Raw genomic sequence first — 26,943 nt, 5'->3', positions numbered from 1 at the left:
ATTTCAAATGTCAGTTTATGAAGAATCGCGGAAAAAACAAACATTTTGGACAAAGGGAACTATAGGATCTGAACATGACCATGACTTTTTTTTTCCTTCTGTTGCTGAAACGTGTGGGTGAAGTTTTCTAGCCTAATTGCCTCAATATCAATAGGCCAATTAAACAAATTGCGCAAACAGTTTTGATTGAGACAAAATTGTCTATAGAAAACAGAATTAGTGACAAACATTAGACAAGAACAAAATACAAATTTGTTTAAAAAACAAACAAACATAATAAAAGTTACAATAGTAAAAAAAGAGAAAGGTTTTGTGTAGCTTTTGATTATCAATCGGTAGCTATATAATGAGTGACAGTCCAAGACATTACATTCAGCTTCTCATTAAACAGAATTGCAAATGATTTCATCACAGCTCTTGCATTTTTAGAGGTTGAGAGGGAGAGAGAGAGAGAGAGAGAGAGAGAGAGAGAGAGAGAGAGAGAGAGAGAGAGAGAGAGAGAGAGAGAGAGAGATGGAGGGGGAGGCATATGGTGAGCAGAAATAAAAACAGATATTGTTGCAGTAACATGTTGATGTCCACAGCAAAACATTATCTGCATTGCATATAGAGAACAGCGATTCTCAACCTGTGGGCCCAGGGCCCCCGTGGGGGTATTGCAAGTGGCCCCTCAACTAATAGGCTCTTTGCACAGCAGTCGCGTTAGAAAGAAATTGGGCCCTCTTCCTTTACAGGTCTTACCAATCATACTGATTACGTTTGTGGGGGGGGGGGGGGTCCTTGAATAAAAAAAACGGAGAAAAAAAAGAAAGAAAATAATTGAGAACTACTGTGCTATACGCTAAATGAAACAGAGCCTTATTTTATTTTCTAAGACCTGTGACGGAAGTAAGGTTGACGCCCAGTTTCATTCCAATGTTCACGCTGTGCACATAGAGCCCATTACACAAACTAACTTAATGTCGGTTCCATTGATCCCAATAAATGTATCCATCAGCAAAATGATTCGGCTGCTGTTTTAAGTGGTCAGATGGGTGGGCCGCAAACACTTTTGAGCTATTCAAGTGGGCCCTGAGTCAGAGAAGGTTGAGAACCGCCGGTGTAGAGCATCTTTCCAGAGTTCATTCAGATCTCAAAGCGATATATACTGTAGGCTATATCGTGGAGGACCAATCAAACTTGGATGTTTCTCAAACATCAAGTTCTTGTCTCTGTCATACATGTGTTGACTTTTTAACCAGCAGTTTGTGTAAAATGTAATGCAAAAATAAATGAATGAAAGTATAAATGGCTACAACATATTACATTGATTTCTGCGGTATCAAGAGGAGCTTTAAAAAAAAAACATTTATTTTGTTTGTTTTGTAAGAATTAAAACAAAAGGTTATCACAGCTTCTGAAAGGCAACGAGTTCATGCTTAGTTACGTTCGGACGGTTATCTGCTTTTACTGGTTGGAGATCAGCGATTCCCAACCTGTGGGCCGGGGGCCCCCTTTGTTGGGCGTTGAGGATATTGCAAGTGGGTCCCCAAATAATTGGAAAACCAACTAAGATGTTATTGATGACATTAATGTAAGAACAAATCTTGACAAATGAGTTTTCATCGTGAATACCGATACAATAGCAACTTGAAGTATAAGTTCTATTGATCAAGCCAGGACACCAATCGATCGATCATTAAAAACAAAACAGAAAAATGTGCCCCAACACGGCATGCCTTTCGGGCCGTCGCGTCGAGCGATCAGATGGGGGGGGGGCGGAGGCCGCAAGACGCTCTCGAAACCTCCGAGCGGATAGCCCTGGTCCAGAAAACAAAAGGTGGGGTTGGGAAGCGCTGATTGTTCTATAGATGCTGTTGCTCTTTGGTGGGTCATGGTGGTGGTGTGGCTTTTCTTTCATATAGCCCCCGCTTTGACTGTCCCGCGTCATCACTGCTGAGCCGCGGCGGGCTCGAAGCAGTAGACACCGTAGAGCTGCTGCTGTTTGTCGGGGAAGCCCACCAGGCGCACGGCCGCGTCGGTGGGACTGCAGTTCTTGCGTGGCCGGGAGATGGGGTAGCGCACGCTGCCGTCGGCCAGCCAGCCGGCGTCGCAGCGGTCGTAGCCCTGCATCCTCCAGGCGGCGTACATGTGGCCCACCTTGGCGATCTCGCCGCCGTCGTCGGCGCAGGCCCGCACCGCCTCGTCGTAGGACAGCCGGTGGGCTGCACCAGCCAATAGAAACGTCCTGAGGGGGGGGGGGGGGGGGAGGGGGGGGGCAGAGAGAGAGAGAGAGAGAGAGAGAGATCTCAGTCGGAATCCTTTCAGAATGTATTTAACCCATTCTGACCTTGAGATCAGATTCTAAAAATGTCTTTTTGAAAATGACAGTTTTCTGAAAAAGCCTATGTGTTTCTGTGTCAGTCGTTCTTCTATTTTTCAAAAATAGCAGACCTACAAGCTTGTGGCGTGGTGGCGCACTATGAGCTTGTAGATCTGCTATTTTTAAATAGCTAAAGCATAACGTAATGCTAACACGCCTAAAAAGGTTAATTACAGTATATCGGCTGCTTTCGACTTGGACACCGTCATTATGTCCAAAACTGTTACCTTTCAGGATTCAAATAAAAAACATAGCTAAAATAGCAGATATACAGTTTAAAACGTGTCCACATTGTGAATTCGTGACACGTTTGAGCTTGTGATCGTCCAGTTTTGCTACTTTTGTGTGACACTGTAGCATGAACATCTTCTATAGCCGCAAGTAGGGCATTCATTTTACATAAAAATCTGGAGATAAAGCGCTTTCTGCCTGACAGCAGCCTTCTGTACTTCAAGTAGCCGACAGTGAACTGAGTGGTGCAATCCCCCCCCCCCCCCCGCCCCCCCCCTCTCTCTCTCTCTCTCTCTCTCTCTCTCTCTCTCTCTCTCTCTCATTAGCAGGCAGCAGGCACACCCTCTCTCTGTTTCTGGCGCCCCGGGCCCCTACTGGTATTAATAAGTCACATACTCGTGCTCACTGATACAGGTACACACACACACAGGTACACAGGTACACAGACATTGCTGGTTGTATAGGAGTGGTTGCACCACTCAAAAAAAAACACTGACCCGTCACGGCGGCGGTGAAGCAGAACACGTCGAAGCGGCTCTTGGACTTGTCGCGGCGGCCGTAGTTCCTGAGTCCGGCTCCGGTGCTGGTCCCGCCGCAGGGCTCGCGGGGCTTGGTGATGGGGTACTGGACGGTGCCGTCGCTCAGCCAGCCGGCGTTGCACCAGTCCAGGCCGATCCTCCACGCCTCGTACAGCTGGTCGAAGGAGGCCACCACCGCCGCCTGGCCCACGCACGCCTGCTCCGCCGCCTGGTAGTTCAGGTTGTAGCGGCCGACGCCAGGGCTGTAGGGGAACACGACGCCTGTACAAAGATGAACCGGAAAAAAGTATTAAAAAATTTTGTCTTTTTATCCATCTTAATATAGAATATTAAAAGTCACCAACTTTTTTTACCCCCCTTTCTCCCAATTGAGATGTAGCTTTTTGTACTTTTTGTACAATCTGTATGGTAGAGCAGACAATATCTAATACGATATGTAAATGGTACATGGTACATTTATATAGCGCCTTTATCCAAGGCGCTTCACAGAGATTGTGCATTACATTCACCCATTCACACACCAATGGCGGCGGACACCATGCAAGGCACCAACCAGCACATCGGGAGCAATTAGGGGTTCAGTGTCTTGCTCAAGGACACTTCGACACTGGGGGAGCCCTCAGCCCACATGCAGGGTTCAAACTGGCAACCTTGTGGTTACCATCCAGCCACTCTAACCCTGAGCCGTGGTTATATTTGGTCTCCTGGTGAAAGTTATACCGAGTGCAGCGTTAATCCCAGCCCCACACGTTTGTCACTGGCTCACCTGCCAGTGAGGAGCCCCCACCGGGAGGATGAAGCGCCTCCATCATACTCCAGGGCACAGGAGTAGGTGCAGTGACCGATATCCACTGTGTTCATATAGACGCTCAGTAAGCCAGATGCACTGCGGTGGATGATAACCCCTATAGATTCCATGATGATGGCCAGTTGCTTGCACCACGTTTACAAGATGTGAAAGAGATGTAATCCAAAATGTAATAACGTGATGTAAAAATGGTCAGAATTCAGAATGAACTTCTGCACACAGAAACAAATCGTCCTTTTTTTAAATGTATCCTTTTGTAACTCAGAGGACACCAAATGGACCGCTGTGGGTCCATTTGGTTTACACTCTCTGAGAGTTAAATGAACACTGAGGTTTAGACTAGTGTACCCCTTTTTAAGAACTGGACAAGCACTGGGTCTTTCCTTTCCCAGGCCCAGTCTCTCACTGTGACTCTCTATGTGTCTCTGTGTGTATTTCTATACACTTATGCTGATTTATAGCCATTCAGTCTCCCGGGCCGGCCAGTGAAGAATGTGTGTGGTCCCTTGAGTCCCTGTCTGGGTCCATGTCTCTCCGGGGAAGCTGCGGCATGCATGCCAAACTCCAGGGCTTTTTTTATGTTGGCAAGTGTATGTAGCCTTATTAGTCAGGACCAGTAGCTTGGTGGATGTGGAGCCGTTGAAAGAATCGGACAGAACCTCACGGACTGCCTCTATGTCTGCATGGATTCAAGTTCTCAGTCAGACTGATTTCAGTATTTTTAAAGAGCATTAGAACGCAAACTACAGCAGTGGAAGACATGTTCAGAACAGAAGCATCTTCCATTACACTCTAATTTACCTGGATATTTCATAAAAGCAGAAGGTTAAAGCATCGATCTATATACAGTGACTGGTTGACTTGTATACTTTATAGGTTTAGAATGACAATACCTAAACATCATAATTCTTCCTAATGTTCACATTGTTTAGGAAACACAAAATGCAGTGCTTGTGTCATGAGGTCGCCTTTGTTTCACATGTCACAGTTTGGGACTTAAACTAACAAACATTTTCAACCAAGGTTCATGTTTTAGGTTGTTATTAGAGAAAGTAAAAGATGGGTACTGTTCTTTTTTTTCTTCATTTGCTGCTTTCTTTAGTTTTAGCGACAGGGGGTTGGTTCACTCGAACATGAGGCTAAATATGTATTTATTTACATTTTATGTTGATTTCTTTTGTATTATTTACTATAGTCCTACTAGACCCCATCTGGCCACAAAAGATCACGGGAACTACTGGTGTGAAGGAGGAGGTGACAAACTGACATATTGAGCCCCCTACCTCTACCTCGATACCAGTAGATCTTGTGATCTTTTGTGGCCAGATGTAATTTCCTTGGGTCTAGGAGGATTATAGTAAATAAAAATTAAAATCAAAAACCACTAAAATCGCTGAAACGAAAGAAAGCAGCAAATGAAAACAAATGAACACTCACCTTTTACATTCTTTAATAACAACCTAAAACATGAACCGTGGTTGGAAAAAAAAAGAAGTGGTCCTTTAAGGTGGTTTCAGTATCCAATTGTTGCTTTCTTAAACCCATTTTGGGAGGGAACCCCTTTTGGTGTTAGCATTATGCTATGCTTTAGCTATTGAAAAATAGCAGATCTACAAGCTCATAGCGCTATTTTTGAAAGATCGAAGAACGTTTTTAGAATCTGATCTCAGGTCAGAATGGGTTAAGCCCGATTTAAACTTTTTGTATTTCTACATTGAAGTATTGATACTTTTGCTTAAGTAAAAAAATTTGAGTACTTTTTCCAGTCTGAGCGTACACGAGGCCTTCACTATAATCCCACAATCCGTTTGGCGATTTCACAAAGTAGCTGAAACAGCTGCGAGGCAGAAACATCATCATTTTTCTATGGCTGGGGATTCAGGGTTTCTTTGTGACCCACCTGCTATTTAATTCATTGCACATGCATGTCCGGACAGCGCCCAAAATGAATCCTTTACAAATGTGGGAAAACGCCCTCAATTAAATTTGGGCAGTGGCTATCTGCCGGCGCTATAGGGGCAGCGGTGTCTTGACATGAAATGCTTTACGACCGTGAGTTTAAAAAATGAATATTATATAGCCTATATAAACCCTGGAAAAAAGGTTTTTCGATGCGTTTTTTAAGAGTGGAAAAGGCTTATTTAATTATGATGCAAAATGTGCTGAGCCAGGAGCTACAGCATGAGTATGTGTTTGAGGACATGACCTGAGCTGAACGCGTTTGGGTTTACCAACGTCAACATGCAAACAAATGCAATGTGGCCGACTGGGATAAAACAACACAAAACCTCCTTTCTATGTCTTTAGTGAAAAATAAACCAATGTTTTCAATAGTAAAGGAAGGAGAAAACTTCCCAGAAAAAGATTTTCCCCACAATTGATTTCGATTTATGTCGTGGCCGCCCTGAGCTTTTCATTTGTCAGAGTTTAGACTTGTTGACTCATTGAATGGCAGTAAGCAGTACAACAATGGTTCCAAAACCTTTCATATACTGTATGTTGGTTTGTTTAGTGGCTATTGAGTGAGATTTTTCTTTTTTGCACATTAGGCTAATCATCTGAGGACCATCTTCTAGAATAACTTGGAGACCATTTTGGGAACCACTGATGTACAGTATACAGTACTGTGACATTTAAGAGGTTTAACGCACAGCTATAGCGCGATGAGTACGAGTACTACGAGTAGAATGCGTATAAAAAATTACGCATGCGTAAAACTTGCCGTGTGCGTCACCGAGGGCCCGGGGGAGCGCGGTGGCGGCGTCGGCGTCGGTCGGAGCGTCGGTACCTTCGGCGGCGGTGCCGGCGTCCGCCTGGACCTCCAGGGTCACCTGCTGGAAGGCGTCGTCGATGCCGTTGATGACCTCACAGTGGTACGTGCCCGCGTCCTCCGTCTGGACGTCGGTGAGCACCAGCGTGGCGTCCTCGGCGTCCGCCTCCTGCATGTAGACGCGCTCCAGGTAGCGGCCGTAGCTCTTCTTGTGGAAGCCCATGCTGATGTACACGTCCTGGCCGTCGGGCTTGCCCTCCACCACCTTTAGGTCCAGTGATGATGGGGGGGGGGGCACACAGTATACTCACTCGTTTCTTACTCAAGTAAAAGTGTTAATGCTGTAATGTATAAGGATCTTGCAGCAAGTAAAAGTGTTAATGCTGTAATGTATAAGGACCTTGCTGCAAGTAAAAGTCCGTTGTTCAAAATTGACTTGAGGAAAAGTATCAAAGTATTGGTTTGATGGTTTCAAAAAATTTACTTTAGTTTAAAGTACCAAAAGTAAAAGCGCTCGTGCAGTCAATGTCAATTTTCAAATGGTCAAAATGTATATAGGCTGGTTAATGTTAATGTATGCTTTGTAATAATAATCAAAATCTACATAGTGACTAGTAACTAAAGTTTTCAAATGTGGTGGAATAAAAGTACAACCTTTGGATCTGAGATGTAGTGGAGTAGAAGTAAAAAAAGTATTGGACATTGCAAAATACTTGTTGTAACTGTGCAGTACTTGAGAGTTTTGGGCTGTATTTTGCGTGTCTTAAGTACCAGGTCTTATTCCCTAACTTGAGTAAACTAAAGACCTGGAGGCGTGATCAATGCCATTTGGCTATTCTGAGTGGCCAGCGAGCATTGACCACGCCTCCAGGTCTTTAGTTTACTCAAGTTAGGGAATAAGACCTGGTACTTAAGACACGCAAAATACAGCCCTTAATAAATGTCCTTATAGTTGCTTCACACCACTGACCTTGGTCCACTTGACTCGCAGGCCCACGTCGGCGAACGGGCTCTTCTCCACCGCGTGGAGCAGCCGGCACGGCAGGGTGACGTTGGAGCCCGGGGCGGCGAACACCGTTACTGAAAAATGAAAAAAAAGAGAAACAGAGAGACGAGAATAATTATGATAAATTGGAATGGAAGTTCAATTCCCCCCCCCCAAAAAAAAAAAAAACACACTGTGGAGAAGAGTGAGAATCAGATACGGGTATTTTTGGAAGTATAACTATGATATACTGTAATCCACATCGATTCACTTTTTGGAGTGGTGCAACCACTCCAAGGAACAGCAATGTCCGTGTTGTTCACCTATATACTGTCCGCCTATGTATGTGACGTTAATGAGTATGACTATTGGTACCAGTAGGGGCGCTGTTGTGCCAGAAACAGAGAGAGAGATAGTGCTGTGCTGTTGCCTGCTAATGAGAGAGAGAGAGAGAGAGAGAGAGAGAGAGAGAGAGAGAGAGGAGGGGGGAGGGGAGTTGCCACTCAGTTCACACGGGTGTGATTTTTTCCCTCACTTCGCTTATCAGTCTGGTTAACCTTGTTGTTTCGAAGGGGCGGGACCAGGCCGGGACAGCCAACCCAGGCGCCTGATTGGTCTGTGGACGGGAGAGAGCCTTTCAATGTGAAATTGTAGTCTCTTCCGGACTTTCCTACATAATAATTGGTGCCGTTTTGGAGACCTGGCTCAGACAGGAGGCACAGCCAGACAGAGAAGCAAAGTGGAAAACAAAAAAACTCATTCGCTGAACGAGCGCCTCTGCCTGGAAATTCAGGCTAGTAACTTTGGCCTTTGTTATGTTATGTTAGCCTGATATCATCAAGGATTTACGTGCGGCCAAAAGTCTGGTCTTCGTTCAAAACTGACTAGTGTGATGCGGTACGCCAGTTGGGCGCAACGGTTGCAATGTACAGTATATTGTTCCCCCACAATTAATGCAAAATCGAGCAACCTGATGTCGGCCAGTCGCTACTAGTAGTAATTGGACAACAAAAAATTAACACACGCACAGTACCAAACAAAGTATAACAAGAAGTACTTGAAGTAAAGAAACGTGTCAGATTCATACAGTTACTCATGGCTGACGGGGGAATAATTTTGGAGGAGAACGGTCTGCATCCATATCCAGCTATCAACCGGATCAGACAACCCGCAAAACGAGTTAATTCCAGTCTATCGTTATGTAACATTTCGTCGGGTGGAAACCCTCATGTGTCCAAAAACTGGCACTGTTCAGGATTAAAATGAAGAAGAAGAAGCAAACGTATAGCAGATCTACAAGCTCAATATGAGTCGCTTCGCGCCGCGGCTCGAGCTTGCGGATCTGCTACTTTTGATGCTTTTGTGTGACGATGTAGGAAAAGAATAATGAAAGATAAGAGGTTTCTGCCCGACAGCGACGATTTACATAACTCCAAAGCTATTCCCCGAGACGTACGTCTAAATCCAACAGCTTTAACAGGCTAAACGTGTTAAGAGTGTGTGGCTGGCCATGGACACAAGTAATAATGCCTTGTCTGGAAGGAGAAAAAAAAAGTTCCTATCAACTTTCTCTATAAACACCATCTACCATTTCCTTTTTTATAAAACCCACAGAATCCTTTAAACACTGGGACACATCAGTCAGCACTTTGCACTTGATCTTGGCAGTATTTGGAATTTGTAGCGTTTCTCTCAAACTCTCTGATGTGGCCATGGTACTGCCCATCCTGTACTGTACTGTACTGTACTGTACTGTACTGTACTGTACTGTACTGTACTGTACTGTACTGTACTGTACTGTACTGTACTGTACTGTACATAGTTACTGTCGGTCGACGGTGCTGGAACGTAACTGATTGCATTTACTCAAACGCTGTACTTAAGTACCATTTTGAGGGACTTTTACTTGTCCAATACTTTATACTTCTGCCTCTTGAGATGTAGTGGAGTAGAAGTTCTACTCCACTACATACAGTACTAAATATTGTACTCGTTACTCCACTACAATTATTTGAAAACTTTAGTTAGATTATATATTTTTTTTACGTATCCAAATAATCCCTATTACTTTCTCTATTCAAGCTCAAGATCACAACCTTGTAAATCAGCTATTTTCAAAGATATTGAGACATTTAAAAAAACAATGTCGTGCTAGCCCCTTTTGGTGTTTTAAACATTATGTTAGAATTTAACAATTAAAAAAATAGCAGATCTACAAGCTCATAGCGCGCCACCGAGTGGCGCGCTACGAGCTTGCAGGTCTGCTATTTTTGAAAAATCGTAAAAATGTGGCGCAAATCTTGGAATATATATTCTTTCAAAGTGAACGTTTTTAACTCAGGTCTAAATGGGCTAGTAGGCTACTTTTACTTTGGTACTGTACGGTATGTATACTGTTGCTTGTCAGGATTTAAAAAAATAAAATAAAGCAAAGGCAGCAGATCCACAAGCTCAAAACGCGTCAATTGGCAAACGCTCTTCAAGTTTATGGATCTGCTACTTTTGTGTAACGCAAATTGGATGATCAAAGTACACAAAGTTAAAACACAGAGATATGGGTTTCTGCCCTGACAACCGTACTGTGCTTCTTTCCACCACTGCTCTAGCCGTACCAGTGGTGGAACTGCACTTCAGTGCAATTTTGAGGTATTTATACTTGACTTGAGTATTTCCCATTTTCCAATACTTTTACTTCTACTTTTTCGACATAAAAAAATCAAAATAAAACTAAACTTTTACTCCACTACAAATATTTGCAAACTTTAGTTATACTTTGTCGATTTTGATTATGATTACAAAACATAACTTTACTACCTATATACAGTATATATCGGCAGTTTGAAAATAGCCAATCTATACAAGCTCAGTGAGCTTATGCCATATTTTCAAAGATCTTTTATTACATTTGAAAACTTTGAGTACTTTTTGAGTACTTTTACTTTCGGTATTTTAAGTACATCTTGATACCAATACTTCCGTACTTTGAATCAAGCAAATGTATTAATACTCAACCCATTTTGGCCGGGAACCCCTTTTGGTGTTTTAAACATTGTTATAATTTAGCTATTTGAAAAATATAAAAAATAGCAGACCTGCCAAGCTCGTAGCGCGCTGAGTGGCGCGCTACGAGCTTGCAGGTCTGCTATTTTTTAGTGGCGCGCTACGAGCTTGCAGGTCTGCTATTTTTGAGAAATCGTAAAAATGTGCCTCAAATCTTTCAGAAAATTGTCATGATTTAGAAGATTTTTTTTTTTTTCGACATCAGGCCTAAATGGGTTGTTGGAAGAATGGGAGTCGTTTTTCCACAGCTGCCTGTGAGATGAGGCCATGTGGCCCATTGTTTCTATAGCTGCCTATAGCTGTTTCTGTTGGCGTACAGAGGTGCACGCTGCAGACGTTTTGGCGAGGATATGAATAGACCTCAGACATGCTTGAAGGCCTGGCGGAGCCGTCCTCTCTCTCTGCACTATATAGAGGCAGCGGTGCAGGGAAAAGTACTCGCATGAGTTTTACTTTAGGTGAAAGTATCAACGTTGCGACACGTTGAAGTACAAGTAAAGTAAAATTCCAGGAATTAAAGTAAAAGTACTCTTTATGCAGAGTGTCCCATTTCAAGTTTCAAGACATCTTTTGACAATAGATGATCTTTACAGCTCACTTTTACCTTAGTACAAAATGCGGGTACTTTTTTTTCCCACCACTGGGTATATACAGGTCCCGTTGCGCTGCTCCCAATTCCCATGCAGGAGACCTGGTTACCACACTGCTCCGATCTGTCATCTCTGCGTGCGTTGACACTACACACACTGCAGGAGGCGCCGATGGGTGCGCTGCCTGGAGCAGTGTGGTATAACCATGGGTCTTCGCTGCAGGGGCACCTTGACCTGACGGGACTGTTGGCATTTCATTTCAGGGGTGTTGATTTGTGTTATTAGACGCACGTCGCACGCACGCACGCACGCACGCACGCACGCACGCACGCACGCACGCATGCACACACCTACCACACAGGGGTGTTGGTTGACGGCCAAGCTACACCATGCAATTTTGCGCGCGTGCGTATGCGTTTACTGCGCGCGTTTACTCCGCGCGTACAGTGCGTTTGGATAGGACCAATATATGTCAATGATACCAGGCTACACCAGACGCACGGATACCGCGGGCCATCCAACGCGTGCTCTAAAAATAGGATCGGTTCTAAAAAGTTTACGTGCGTATAATGCCCCCATGCGTGCGTATCTATATATCCTCCCGGAAGGTCCCGCACAAATCTGCCGCGCGTCTGACAGATCGATGTCAGATTGATGTCTCTCCTGGGACCCAAACTAGTGAAAGTAGTGCGTGCGTGTGTGTGTGTGTGTGTGTGTGCGTGCGTGTGCGTGCGTGCGTGCGCACGCGCGTCGTCCCACCCAGGCAGGGTCAGGACCACCTGTGCTTTGCAGTAATAAGCCTCTGATGTGGATGGACGTGATCCTTGACCTCCACACAGCAGGAGCAGCCTCTTAAGTGTCGGTCCTCTAAGTGGAGACCCCTCTGACCCCCCCCCCCCAACAACCACACACAAGACATCCTGTTGGTTGATTTCTCTGGACGCTATAGAATACTGATAATAGCTTCAGCTGTGGAAGATTATAATGATTAGACTGTGGTGCGCACACATCGGAGGATTCACAGGAATTGGATCTAAAATGCATGTTGGATTCCAACTGCTACTGTACATGCTATCTAAGTAACACTACAATGCTGCATTTACTGAGCAACACCCCTCAACGCCAGCGGGGTCTTCATTGGGCTTTCACCCGAGGAAACCTGACGTTGGCTCTAAAGGCCTGAAACACGGCTTCAGCTACACTGCGCGGCCACATCATCACATCATTAGGCCTGCCCCGGACCCTGCACAACTTAGTAAACTTATGTAAAGGGTTCACGCAGTCCCCTGCATGCTGCACATTACAAGGTCAGTACTATACAACCCCCCGGGGGCCCCAGCATCCTGCTTACCCGCCTATAATGTACACAATATATGCCTGAGGTCATTATGGGCCATACTGTATATACGCACACATAGCTGAATGGGCAGCGAGGCCCCGTCTCGGGAACAGAAGATCCGGACGTCCAGTTCCAGACCCTCGCACACATAGACACAAGGTGTCTATGAGCAAGACAGGTATATTAGCCCCTAACTGCTCCCCCACTGAGCCAGCCACCAGCTGGGGCGAAGCTGGAAGATGAATTATTGCCCCTTTCCCCCACACGCGCATATACCTGTGGTGTACACACAGCCTTCCCCAGCCAGTGTGATTTCTGGTCTAGAGGGGCGGATTCAAATTTTGCTGGGGGAAAACAGCTGGAGGATCTTATTGGTTCATGCCGCTCTGTGTGCCCGATCCCCTCCCCCTCCCCCTCCTCTCTCCTCCCTGGTAGAACACAGCAGAGAACACTGACCTCCTCTGCACTTATTAGCCTATAGTTATTAGGTTAGCGAAATACAAGGTTCCCTCCCACTCCAATGCCACATTTCCTGGCTCTTTTCTTTTGAAACTAAAAACGCCTGCGGCCTCCTGAGGCTATAGTGGTACACAAACCGGGATCCTGCATGGGACTCTCAGGGCTCCTTGAGGGGGTTCTAAATTGACCCTTAAAAGTCGGAAACTCTGACCGTATATGGACCTGCCCCCCCCCCCCGACGGGTCCATTTGGTTCCATTTGTATATACGGTCAGCGTTAAGGTGCAGGGTTTGAGCTCCACTGCCCTATACTTAAACAGGACCACCCCCCAGCATCCTCATCCCCCCCCCCCTCTCATATGGTTGGAGGTTATAACTAAGCAGCATAATGACACCAACCTGCCTCCAGTTATATATAGTTTGCACAGAGACTCCACAGCAAACCCAGCCGAGGAAACTGTTCCGCCATGGTAAACCCCCCCCCCCCCCCCCCCCTCCGAAACCTTTCCCATATGGACCATTATCGTCAACACAGGAATCACTACCAGCCGCCGCATGCTGCTGCTGCAGGGTCCCTGGCTTCCATACGCCTCCCTCCTCCCCCAAACCACCCCCTAAACTTTACTTTAAAGCGGACCCGTGGAGCTACCGGGCACCCAAATAATCTGTTTAATGAATTTTACATTGAAAAAAAAAACAAAAAAAACATGGCGTTTTGTCTTTAAAATAAGCGTGCTCGATTCAGAACAGGTTGAGAAGCCGACTTAAAGGACCGCTTCATCCTTATCTTCAAATAATTGGGTTCTCTCTGTGTCTCTCTCTCTCTCTGACGCTCATTATATAAGATGGCACCATGTCTGTGTCTACTCACTCAGTGTCTCAACTGGTGGGCTGTGGACAGTTCAGAAACCTGCCTAGACCGGTGACATCATCGGTATAGGCATTCCACTGCCCCAAACAACAGTTGCGTCACTGCCACTATAGAGGGCGCTATTCCCCTTGTTCGGGGGGTTATTTATTATATTGAAATCAGGCGTATCTTAGATCTCCTCATTTAAGATCTGTGTTAGTAAGATAAACAAATCACCCCGACAGTTTTACTCATATGGATATGAAGCATCGAGCGAAGGTGCAAGTGTACAAATATTACCCAAAGAGTAACACAATAAACGCTAGAGACGAGTCAAACAAACCAAAGACCACATTTCCGGGCTGCCCCGTCGCACAGGTCACATACTTGAAAGCGACATTGATTTCAAACCGGGACATGTAGTTTTGAGACTAAATGACGCAGAGCCACTGCCTGACAGAAAATCCTGGAGGGAGTGCCGGCCGGCTGTTTCGGATGTCGCCCCCTGCTGGAATCCTGGTTGATTTGTTATTTTTTCTAACACAGTTCTCATATGAGACGATCTAAGATAACCCTGTGGGAATTTCAACGCAGAAAATAACCCCGAGACCCGATGGAATAGCACCCTCTAGCGGCGGTGACGTCAGACTTCCGCGCTCTGTAGCCATAACTATAAAAATATAGTTTTACAAATCGCCAATGCAACTGTATAACGAATGCAGTATAGCGACACAATCTAGTTATCGTTCCAGTCATATAGCGCTCAGCCATAGGCGGCGGGTGCGTAAGGCTAGGGAAGGCTTAGCCTTCCCAAAAATTATGCTGGGTATTTTTTTTAAATATATATAATATGTGTGTATAATATGTGTGCGCAGCATTATAGAAGGCTATTGTGTGTGTGTGTGTGTGTGTGTGTGTATTTGTGTGTGTGTGTGTGTGTGTGTGTGTGTGTGTTGTCGCTGCCCCCTGGTGATCGCTGATCGGATAGGCTATACACTATACAGCAACTGGCCTAATCAGCATAATGATTGACTACTATTGGTATGTCTGTAAACCTCGTCCTTCCAGTCGCTTTGTAGCAAAGAGTAGCGCGCGCTGGTTTGTTTTGGGAAACAGCAAAACGCAAAATGTCTTTTTCAAGGCAAAGATAAAGTAGCCTAATTCAGAAGAAGAAGCTGTGAGTCGGCTGTCAGAACTCAGCAGCACCACCAGTGCCCGCACGGTTCACAGTTCACACTACTGCAGCAACACTGACACGTTCAGCGGAGTGACTGCTGTCTCTGCGCCGTCTGTGAAGAGCCATGAGCCGGGACTCCCGGAGGGGCAGCAACACCGCGGGTAATCTACACTGAGTGACTCGAGACTTGAGAAAAATACGTCCAAAAGTCGTTGTCTGTGTATAGGCTAATTCATTGGTAAGAGTATGCTAAATAACTCATTTTTAGACCATCTGGGAAATAAATAAATAAATAAATAGAGCCCCCCCCCCCCCCCCCCTTCCCAACGCAATTCTATAGCCTACCAAAGGTAAAACGCACCCGCCGCCTATGCGCTCAGCCTGAGCTGGCCCGTTTCAGTCGGCTTTGCTCCAGAAGGATTCAATTAGTAGAACTTAAGCGCAGCTGCTGTTGACAGAGTTAATGAAAGCTCACTCCATCTCCAGACCCAGACGCCTTGTGGACCACCACCATCTTCAAACCCAAACACCTAGTATAGCCCGACCCGGACCCCCACACACACCCACAGGTTGTGTGTGCGTGAGCGTGTGCGTGCATGTGTGTGTGTGTGTGTGTGTGCGTGCGTGCATGTGCGTGTGTGCGTGCGTGTGTGTGCGTGTGTGTGTGTGTGTGTGGAGGACTATAGTCCTACTCCTGCTACAACTAATTGCATCACTCAGAGAGAGGGGAGCGTGTTGTGTTTTAATAGAGTGTCGGGATGGATCAACTCTCCAGTAATATACGATGACTCACAACTGGTGGAAAAATAACTATAGGCTACTCGGATTTACTACTTGAGTAAATGTACTTAGTTACTTTCCACCTCTGGCTATATACCACCAGTGGAGGACAGTAACAAAGTGCATGTACATACTTGAGTACTGCACTTAAAGGAGTAGTTCATCACATTTTTTTTTTTCTGCAATTACTTTGGTAATACATATTTGTGTATATGTAGGCCTATATAATAGCATATATGACTTGCTTTCCACTATTTCAAAGACGGACATTGTACTTTTGACTTTTTGACAATATAAGCAGATCTCACAAGCTCACAGGACACAGGTCAATTCATGTAAAGAGTAATATTTGACCGGGAGCATTTTCTGAGGTCGAGGACGCCACTCAAAGTACTAGGTTGACAGACAAGAAGGCATGCCACTGAGTCGAGTGGATAAATGGTGCCATCAATTCGGTATATTCTTTGTAGTGCTGGACTCAAAGATGACGAGTCAGTGGTGGACTGTATATAGCCAGTGAACCACTATAGCTGCAAGTACAGTTTTATAGAGTGTTGGACAGCGTGGTCTGTTGGACACCTCCAGTGGTGTAAAAAAAGTAACTCAAGTAGCCTACAGTTACCTTTCTTTTTTTTTCCCCCCACCACCACTGTTTCATAGTGTTTGGACGGCATGGCGGGCACCTCAGAGTGACTCACACACAGCTTGTCCTGCTTGGCTGCATCGTTAAACCCATGCCTGGGTAACAATGTCTGACTGAAGGCCCCACAAGGATCCACTGTATGACTCAACAGCTGACAGACTTCCACACAAACATCGTCGGTGTGGAAAACTTGCATGTGTGTCCAAAAAACGCTATGCTTTTCCATGTCAGTCGTTCTCGAAACACTTTCACGTCACTTTTCACGATTCTTCAAAAATAGCAGACCTACAAGCTCGTATGAGCTTGTAGGTCTGCTATTTTTCAATAGCTAAAATATAACATAATGCTTAGTTAAAACACAAAAAGGGGTTCCCGCCCAGAATGGGTTAAAACATGTATATTGTATGATGAAGTAGGGCATATATATATTTTAAAACAAAGGGAGATACAAGGTTTCTGCCCAAAGGCAATGTTTTCCAAGTTGTTATTATGAGAGCAGACCTGAGTGAATACGTACATTACATACGTACATTAGAACACTCTGCCTATTGACATCACACTAACGACATCATTAGTGACATTTAAATCCTGTCTTAAGAGCCCTCTTTTATATGAACGTTCATGGATGATTGAAAATAATTTACTGGCTTTCATTACTTTCCACCTCTGCCAGATTTATTTTTTACTTTTTCTTTTCATCCCCTAATGTTTTTTTTCTTCCTTTCCAGTGTTTTTATTTGTTTGATTTTAATAATAATTATAATAATGATAATACCTGGAATTTATATAGCAGTAATCAAAGTCGCTTTACACGTGTGTAAAAATGACTTTATTAGGAAAATAAATTAAGATAAGCATGTAGGCTAAGTCATTTTAATCCATTGTTCCCTGTGCGCGATCAAGTGTCCTGTTATTAGATTCTATTCTTTCTGTGAAGCACTTCAACCTTGTTAAGAAATGCGCATAACATTATTTATTATCATTTTGATTGATTGATTGATACATAATATACATTTTGCTCTTTTTTGCCTCGCTATAGGTGGCAGCAGAGTGTAGCTAAACCTTGCCAGGGGATTCTTTGATTTTTCCTCATGTTCATATCCTGTTTACCAGCCTCCAGACCACCATTTTTAACGATCAGCAATTATTAGCATTATAGCTCATGCTGTTTATCTTTCGCCAGAAACGTTAACGTGTCAGGGAGCGATGCGGTACAAAATCACAAATCACATCAGAACCTTGGATGGATACCGATCACCGTGGACAGCGCTCGTATTTCCAGAATTATAAGACTCAGAGTTATAAGACTCTGGACTTATAAGACCTACTTTGAACGGAGGTCTATGGGGCCGTGTGCAAAGATCCTGGTGTTGGAGGTGATGGAGGCGTTGCCTAGCAACCGGACCAATGTTAAAAGCTGATTCTCGGCTCAACCGCTTCATATATGGTGTAGATGGGGGAGGGGGGGGATTGGGTTACACATTATGTACGTAGCTGACGTATAACGTCCCATAGGCGGTGGGTACGGATATGTACGTGGCTGGCGTATAACGTCCCATCGGCGCGGGGTGCGGGTATGTACGTGGCTGGCGTATAACGTCCCATAGGCGCGGGGTTATGAATATGTACGTAGCTGGCAAATGAAGAGTTAGCGTTATTAACATGTTTGATCACATACGGCAATACAGTCAAAAGAGCTTTCAGTTGTGGTCCATTGCACTCAATTAATCAGCAATGCATGCGATACATTATACAACAGGTAGTTCCGACCAAGCGATCTCTCTGATTGGCTGAAATAGGCTCTCTATCCGCGCACCCAGACCCAGAGAGAGAGAGAGAGAGAGAGAGAGAGAGAGAGAGAGTTGTTTGATCTCGCCGCAAAGCGGGATGTTGCCTCATGTAGTTCCAAACATTGGAACTTCCTCATTGAGATTGAAAGAGAACTTCCGCATTCCGTTAAGTGGCCAGGCTAGCAGTTTGCAGACGTATAGCGCAGCTCAAGTCTGGCATTCAAAATATCTTAATTACAATGTGATTGACGGTTACGTTTGGTTCCTCTGGGTGTTCTTTTTGTGAAAAAAGTTGTCTTGGCGCACTGCAGCCATCTCACTGTTGGGTCTGGACATGTATTTCCAGGATAACAGAGATAACACTCGCAGGAAGGTTGTTATTTTGAGAAACGGAATGCCCCACAATAGGAATACGTCTTTTGTTTCATTTCATGGTAACTGTTGTATAATTGCTATTACACTCGAGGCCGGCTTTACCGTGATTGTTGTCACTCCAGCGATGCCAATTAGTCACGGTTAAAGCCCACCCTCCTGTGTAATATTGATTTATATGAATTGCATATCGGTAAAAGCTCCGCTAGAGGCAAAATAAATATATTTACCGAAAAAGGAGTGGCGGGGTCTGTGGGCAGCGGATACCACTCCCAGGGGGCTCCTTCCACGGAGCGCGCTGATTGGTTGACGCTCTGAGGGCAAGTTGGTATAGGGCATAACATTCTAAAGGTTTTTTGTTTTTGTTTGTCCTGACTCACAAAAACTTAAACTTTGTGTGCAACCGTCGCATATAGGCTTTTTAGAGGGCGAGGGGGAGAGGGAGGGGAGGGCAGAGGGAGAGAAAAGAAGTTTCAGAAGTTGTTGAAAGTAATTCTGTACTCGGCTAGTGACGGCTACCATAATTACCATCGTTGCCAGCAGATATACGACCCCCAGCAAAGTGAGGCCCCTCATTAAGTACAGTAGGTCTTACAGCGTGCCAAAGGCCCCAGCCAACTGAAGTGCTCTGTGGCTCCTAAATTACTCATATACTCTGCTCTCCAGGGGCCATGTCCACAGATGTTATTTATTCATTAATTTATTTGTGTTGCTCCCAGCGCCTTTCTGTCGTGCATTTCTATAGACTCAATTGATAAAAAGTATCAATACTGCAATGTAGAACTACTCCATTACAAGTAAATGTCCGTAATTCAAAATGTATACTTGAGTAAAAGTACAAAAGTTTTGGCATCAAAATGTGCTTAAAGTTCCAACAGTAAAAAGTATTCACGATGCAGAATGTCCCAGTTTTCAAATGTATACAAATATTTTTCAAATGTTCACGAATGGCTGAAACGTATATATAGGGTTGAAGTGTTTAGTGTATAGTAATCAAAGTAATTACTATTAGTAACTAAAGTTTTCAAGTACATGTAGTGGAGTAAAAGAAAAGTACAACATTTGCCTCTGAGATGTAGGCTAATTGAGTAGAAGTAACAGTACTGGGAATTGGGAATACTCAAGTGAAGTACAAATACCTCAAAATTGTACTTAAGAATAGCACTTAAGTAAATGTACTTAGTTACTTTCCACCACTGGTAACGATTCACTAGACTCACTAGAATGCTCATCTTCCCAGTTTTTGAGCACAAATGCAAAAGCATCCTGGGCACTTCAGAAAATGCAGAAAATAGATATTCTTCATCACCAGTGTCACGTTTTGATCCTGCCGGCTGTGCGTGACAAACAACCGCTCATTTGCCACGTGACGGCGAATCGTTACGACCATGAGAAGTCCATGTTTACCGTTGCTTTTCAGCCAAGGTATTTGTGCGAATACCACAGATGACAGGACCTTTTGAGCACCGCAACCAGTGTTGGAAAGTAACTAAGTATATAGTACGTATATTTACTCAAGTATCAATTTTGAAGTATACTTTTACTTTACTGGAGTATTTCCAATGTTCAATATACTTTCACTTAAACTCCACAAAACGAAACTATATAACTAATTACTTTGTAAGTTTTGAATATTATTATTACAAAACATACATTAAAATCACTTCAGCGCAATTTAAACTGAAAATGGCCAGATCTACAAGCTCACAACGTGACATTGTGACAGATTGTGAGCTTGTAGATCTGCTATTGACGGGACATTCCGCATAGCGACGAGTACTTTAACCTTTGGTACTTTAAGTATATAATGTTTGTATACTTTTGTTTGTACATTTTGATTACCAGACTTTTACTCGTATAACAGAGTGTTTTCTACATTGCAGTATTGATACTTTCACTATACTTTTTTCTACCCACAGGGTTGATTGATGCTTCCGATGTGTGCGGACGTTGACAGACGCTCCCGCGCTCCGCCTCGCCGCGGACGCGACATCCAAAGCGCTATAGCCCCCTCCCCAGCCCGCCGTGTGTACTCGGCCCCCCTCGGCAAGAGAAGGAAACCCTTGTTTGATTTGTCGGTTCATGTGTCACACACGGCTGCTTATTTGCACAGGACCGCCTGGTGGAGGTCGGAGGTCAGGGGTCAGAGGGGGCCGTCTGACTGTCAAATGGCTCATTACCTCATTACCGACCCCCCCCCCCGACACACACACACACACACACACACACACAGAGACACAAATAGTTTAAGTGGGTTAACCACTTGTGCGCTTTTTGCCGGTATAGTTGAATGTCTAAATAATGTGAACACATGCCGGTTCATTGGGTTCCATGTGTACACGCTCAGAGTTACAGACCCGTACGGGTCCGTTTGGTATAAGCCCCGCCTCTCGAGGAACCCTGAGGGTCGCTGCCTGGACCCCCACTTTTAGAACCGCTGCCCAAGTAATAGAGTTTGTCTTTTTCTTTTTTTAAGACGACAGATGTGCCGCCGCACACTTGATTATGTGCCAGTTTCAAAAGACTGCGAATCGCTTCAACACGGTTTTGACAGAGCGATGCCACACCTGATAGCATGATTAAGAGAGAGGACATCGGGGCACCGAAGCAAGACAATGGTGGATAAGTATATAAACACGTGCACTTGTGCAGGAAAAAATGATGGTAATAAAATGTCTGAATGAATAAACACTGCGGGAAACGGTAGCCAAAAAACCCAGTGGCGTTTTGACTGCGCACAATTCTCTCTAGGCTTGTGTAAAAAGGGCCAGCGGCTACAAAGTGATTGAAAACATGTGTCGCGTCGGATACACAGGGAACCATAAATTGACAGTAGCACAACAATGAATCAACATGCAGGCAACTGTGTAACCTAATTATGTCACCATCGCCGATTTAACCACTTAGTCTTAGCCCATTTAGAAAGAAGAATCACTATATACTGTACTGTACATAGCAACAACAAACACAAAAATGGGTTTCCATCTTGAAAAGGTATATACTAGTACAAAAAGGGGTTGCCGTCCTTAAAGGGGTTAAACCCACCATATGAGGTCGAGTCCCTCAAGGCTTTTCTGCTATTGTGGGGAAAGCTTTCGCAGGAGATAGCTAGATCTACAAGCTCACGGCGCGTTACATTGCATCGCGTTGTGAGCTGTTATATTCTGCGAAAGCTTTGCCCACAACTTAGCTTCTGGGGTTTAAGTGATTCAGGGGCGCTGGGCGGTACCGACACACACACACACACACGCACACACGCAGACGTCACCGCCGGTCAGCTGTCGTTGCACGTGACATTCCCACATATATATATATATATATATATATATATATATATATATATATATATATTTTTTTTTTTTTTATGACATCCTACAGCGTTTAGCGGCGTCCAGCTTGTGTCAACATGGGAGAAGGAATTAACGAGCACAGCTGGGACTCCCATCCGCCCCGGATAACTAAAGAGTCCTAATGTTAACAACTCCCACAAACCTGCTGCTCTCTCTCTCTCTCTCTCTCCCTCTCTCTCTCTCTGTGTCTCTTTGCTGTCTCTCGCTCATCAATTACAAATGCAGACGGTGTAGGAGGCTGCGCACGTGTTGCAGCGTTATATGTGCACGTGCGTGCACACATGCACACACAGTCACAGACGCACTAAGCCCTGAGGTCGATTCTACAAATGCCTTCTAAACCTTCAATTGTTAATCGTAATTTTAACGCTGATTAAGATAAAAAAATATATATATCTAAAATAGCAGATGTACAAGCTGTGAGCTTGTATCATTTTACTCATTTTGAATAGCCAACGCTAAAATAAAAAATGACACAGATGCTTTCCCGGTCTCAATGGTTTAAATGGCCTAAATTGTATAAAACACGCTTCCATCGCATCACCAAACACGACCACACCCCCACATCAATCAGATGGCATAATTATTTGCTATTTTATTTTATTGAAAATCTTTGTCTGACATCTTAAAACATGATAGAAAATGTACACCTACAACGACACACCCAACACGTGTGCATCTGTGATTTTGCGTTAAAAAAATTGCAGATCTATAAAGCTCACGGCAGGTCACTTTGTGCACCCCTGCGAGCTCATAAATCTGCAAATTCCTTCTTCTTGCCTTCTAGAAGGCATTTCTAGAAGCGGCCTTCAGTCCTAATAGGTCAAAAACGTCACCGGTCTGTTCCCCCGTTTTCAAACCTATAGCCTCCTCTCCTCCCCTCCCCTCTTCAAAAAAAGCCCCCTTTTCCCACCCCAGCCCATAGCAACCGCGGCTCCGACTAGCCCCCATGCATGCATGCATGCATGGCGACCAGCAGTAAGTAAGCAGTGGAGTTAACAGACTTATTAGCTCACAGGGAGAGAGAGAGAGAGAGAGCGATACATTTTGGCTGCTGTATACAGCCATGGTCTCTCTATACGTTTAGCTATGGCCCGTTAATCTCAACTCATGACAGCCCTGTCAGCCGGCCTTGCGGTGCACTGTGGTGGTTGGTGGGCTCCTTCCATGAACACTCGTGTGTGTGTGTGTGTGTGTGTGCGTGCGTGTGTGTGTGTGCGTGGGCCCAGCCAAGGCTGTAAGTTAAACCTGGCACCGCCCCTACACTGCGGTCGGCGTGCAGGGAGAGAACAGACAGACTCCATATTTATGCTACGAGACATAAAAGCCGTACTGTATGGAACGGTGACTCAGAAGGCTGGACCCAAACCCACGGACATGACATCATGGAGCCGGGATGAGATCACACACATGTTTCGGTATATATATATATATATATATATATATATATATATATATATATATATATATACGCACATGCGCACCCATCTTCTGTACGTGCAGACTCACCCATGCACCACACCCAACCATATACATACTGGCCTTGCACGCGCACGCGCACACACACACACACACACACACACACACACACACACACACACACACACACGCGCGCGCATGCATACACGCGCGCAATGTAAAGCTATACGTAATGCCACACCACGACCCACGTACTGTATAGCGCAACCCACAATGCAGCACAACATATCGTCTCTGTCGGGCAGAACCATCTCATCTCCACATTTTTACTTTGCATGTGTTTTTTTTGTAAATGAACTAAATCAACGCCCCACTTCATCACACTACAGCGTCGGTGTCACACAAGCATATCAAAGGTTGGCAAAGCCACAAGCTCTAAGAGCGCTATATACTCTTTTTATTTGAACCCTGTTGATAAGTAACAGTTTTCGGGACCTATGTGAGGTGTGCACCCGACCAGAGACGACATAATGCGACGCAACGTAACGCGACACAACGTAATGTCGCGCCACGGCAGTCCACGGCATGCAACAACGCACGGCCACACCACAGCACACCTCCACACAGTTACTTCATGTCGCATGGACGGAAGATATATGAACAGGTGCACACTAATTGACATAATAACTTACACTATAGTTGCGCGGTCGGAAATAAATGCAGATCTATGAGCTCACACATACGTGCTGCATCTGCAACACGCCGTGAGCATTTTTTGGGGGGTGGGTGGGCGACACAGATGTGCAATCAAGTTTAAAATCCCTCTTCGTTTGTGTGTGTGTATGTGTGTGTCAGTGTGTGTGTCCTCTTTTGAACTTCCTGACAACATGGCAGAAACCGCCATCACATCATTAACTCATTAACATAGAAGGGGGTGTGGTCAGTCCCCCCTTAGTGAAACACTTAACCAATTAGAACGCATCTCACTGACGTTGTGTGCAGCGCTACACGTCATATTCAACAGTTGAATGGGATGCTGGGAACGGCACGCGCACACAGTGAATTATTTTTTTCAGAAGACAACCTGTAGTTCTCTCTCTCTCTCTGTGTGTCTGTGTGTGTGTGTGTGTGTGTGTGTGTGTGTGTGTGTGTGTGTGCGTGTGTGTGTGTGTGTGTATGTGTGTGTCTGTGTGTGTATGTGTGTGTGTGTGTGTGTGTGTGTGTGTGTGTGCGCAGTCCACTAGCGCTGTAATGAACTTGATGTTACATAACCCTGCATCACTCCCCACATCTCCTACGGCTCCCAAATCACACACACACACACACACACACACACACACGCACACGCGCACGCGCACACGCACACGCACGCGCACGCGCACGCGCACGCACACACACACACACACACACACACACACACACACACACACACACACACACACACACACACACACCCGCAAGCACACAGAGCCACTCTCAAAAGAGGCAGAGTGCAAGTGTGAGTTCACATAACTGTTAGCGTGTGTGTGTGTGTGTGTGTGTGGTACACTCATGTTGCGTTGCATACAGTAAGTCTATTATGCAATATGCACAATGGATATTCATATTTATTACCACTAAACCAGTTCAAGTACACAGTAATATTCTCATTTCCGTCTGAGTGTGGGCAGAGTGAAATGAACTCTGAGGGTTGTACTATATATGTGCATACAGTAGTACATGATGTACTGTACTGTACTGTACGGAACGGTACTGTACAAGCATACACATACAGCTGGAAAGTACTCCAATGTCTTACCAGTAGCAAATACCACAATGTAGAAGCTGACTCAAGTAAAACGTCATATTTATACTTATTTAGTGAAAGTACTAATTTTTTTAATAGCAGATCCTAAATGTGAGCTTGTAGATTCAAATAGCAAAACAAAGTGGTTAATGCAATGTTCTGTAATGATATAGCCAAATCTAAATCTATAAAGTAACTAGTATAACGTAAAGCTGTCAAATCATGTGTATAGTGGAGAAAAAAGAAAAGTACAATATTTGCCTCTGAGACAGTGCAGAGTAGACGTTTTGAAAAAATGGTATAAGCACCTAGTAAAACTGTACTGGAAGAACATAGTACTGGAGTAAAGGTGCTTTCCACCGCTCAGTATGCCCCCTTGGGAATACATTAGGTTTCATCACATTTTCCATACAGCTAACAATAACAGTCATTATTTCATCTTACCTTTGGTTGATACATCACTGTGCACACTGGTGGCCAGTGCACAGAGCACCACACTGAACAGCAAACTCAGCATTTTCTCTTTTTTCTCTCTCTCTCTCTATCACTTTTCTTTTTTTCCCTCCTTTTTCTTCACCAAGGGGCCTCTAGGCTATAGAAAACACAGAAATTGATAAATTGGCCCGTTGTTATTTCAGCTTAAATCTATAAAAATAAATAAAAAAAATCGAGCCACAAAATATTTAGTTTTGCTGTTTTCTCTCTTTTGTTTTGTTCAAGTGTTCTTCTCTTTTGTCATCTGTCTTGTCTGTCCCGCCCGCTGTCTGTGCTGCTGCTACTTGAACAAAAAGTTTGGGCTCCTCAGACTGTTGTATAGACCAGCTAGTGGCTTTTATGGGAGCCCGGTGTTGGCTGAGACCACTCCCCTCCTCTCCCCTCAGCCAAGCATCACCCACACTGCATGGCTTCACACATGCAGGCTCCCCTCTCCCCCAGGACGCAGTGACACAACCCCCTCCCCCCCCCCCCCCACTCCTCCTTAACCCGTTACAACCTGTGGCCAATTGGCTCCATGCCTCCTTTAATCGGTAGTTATCACACTTTCAAGATAAAATAAATAAAGGATAAAATATATATATATATATATATATTATAATAAATAAATTAGCAGATGTACAAGCTCGAGTGTGAGCTTGTACATCTGCTGTGTTATTGATTAGCCAACGCAAAATACATATCTAAAATGACACAGGTGCACAGTCCAAAAAAATAACAAAAGAATCACACCTGTGTGAAGTGAGCGGTGCAACTGTACCGTGTGGGGGTCCCCGAGGGTTCCCCGCAACATCCGGACCCCCAGGAACGCCCAGGGGAGGTGGCCCGAGTCTGGCGAGCCGCCCCGCGTCCGAAACCGCCGAGAAATGACATAGTTACCGTGTCCCCAGGGGGTCCCCGGAATATCCATACCCCCAGGAACGTGCCCAGGGGGCCAGCCCAGTTCCGGCGAGCCTTCCCGCGTCAGAAACGGTCGAGAAATGGCAGAGTTACCGTGTTGCAGCTTTCCGTGCTCGGACAAACAGACAGACATACATACACACGTTGCTACGTAATGGAGCAGTTAGGCACCGCTCAAAAAAACAATGACCGCAAAGATCACCTGCAATACAAACAAAAAAAGCATCATACAAACCATT

At 44.8% G+C, this 26,943-nt stretch overlaps 1 pseudogene across 1 annotated transcript; it reads right to left on the bottom strand.

Moving 5' to 3' along the window:
• Window positions 1–1,369: 1,369 nt before the first annotated feature.
• LOC310871790 (hyaluronan and proteoglycan link protein 1-like) lies at window positions 1,370–26,087 on the bottom strand (annotated as a pseudogene). The gene is made up of 5 exons (XR_014571089.1): window positions 25,754–26,087; window positions 7,681–7,790; window positions 6,663–6,975; window positions 3,091–3,393; window positions 1,370–2,227 (listed from the first exon to the last, which is right to left on the bottom strand). The product of XR_014571089.1 is annotated as a hyaluronan and proteoglycan link protein 1-like (transcript).
• Window positions 26,088–26,943: the final 856 nt, after the last annotated feature.

The sequence above is a fragment of the Protomyctophum parallelum genome, assembly GCF_964188405.1.
Source record: "Protomyctophum parallelum genome assembly, chromosome: 15".
In the NCBI taxonomy this organism is placed as follows: domain Eukaryota; kingdom Metazoa; phylum Chordata; class Actinopteri; order Myctophiformes; family Myctophidae; genus Protomyctophum; species Protomyctophum parallelum.
Note: the sequence above shows the minus strand (reverse complement) of the source record. Positions and strands in the feature narration are given on the sequence as shown.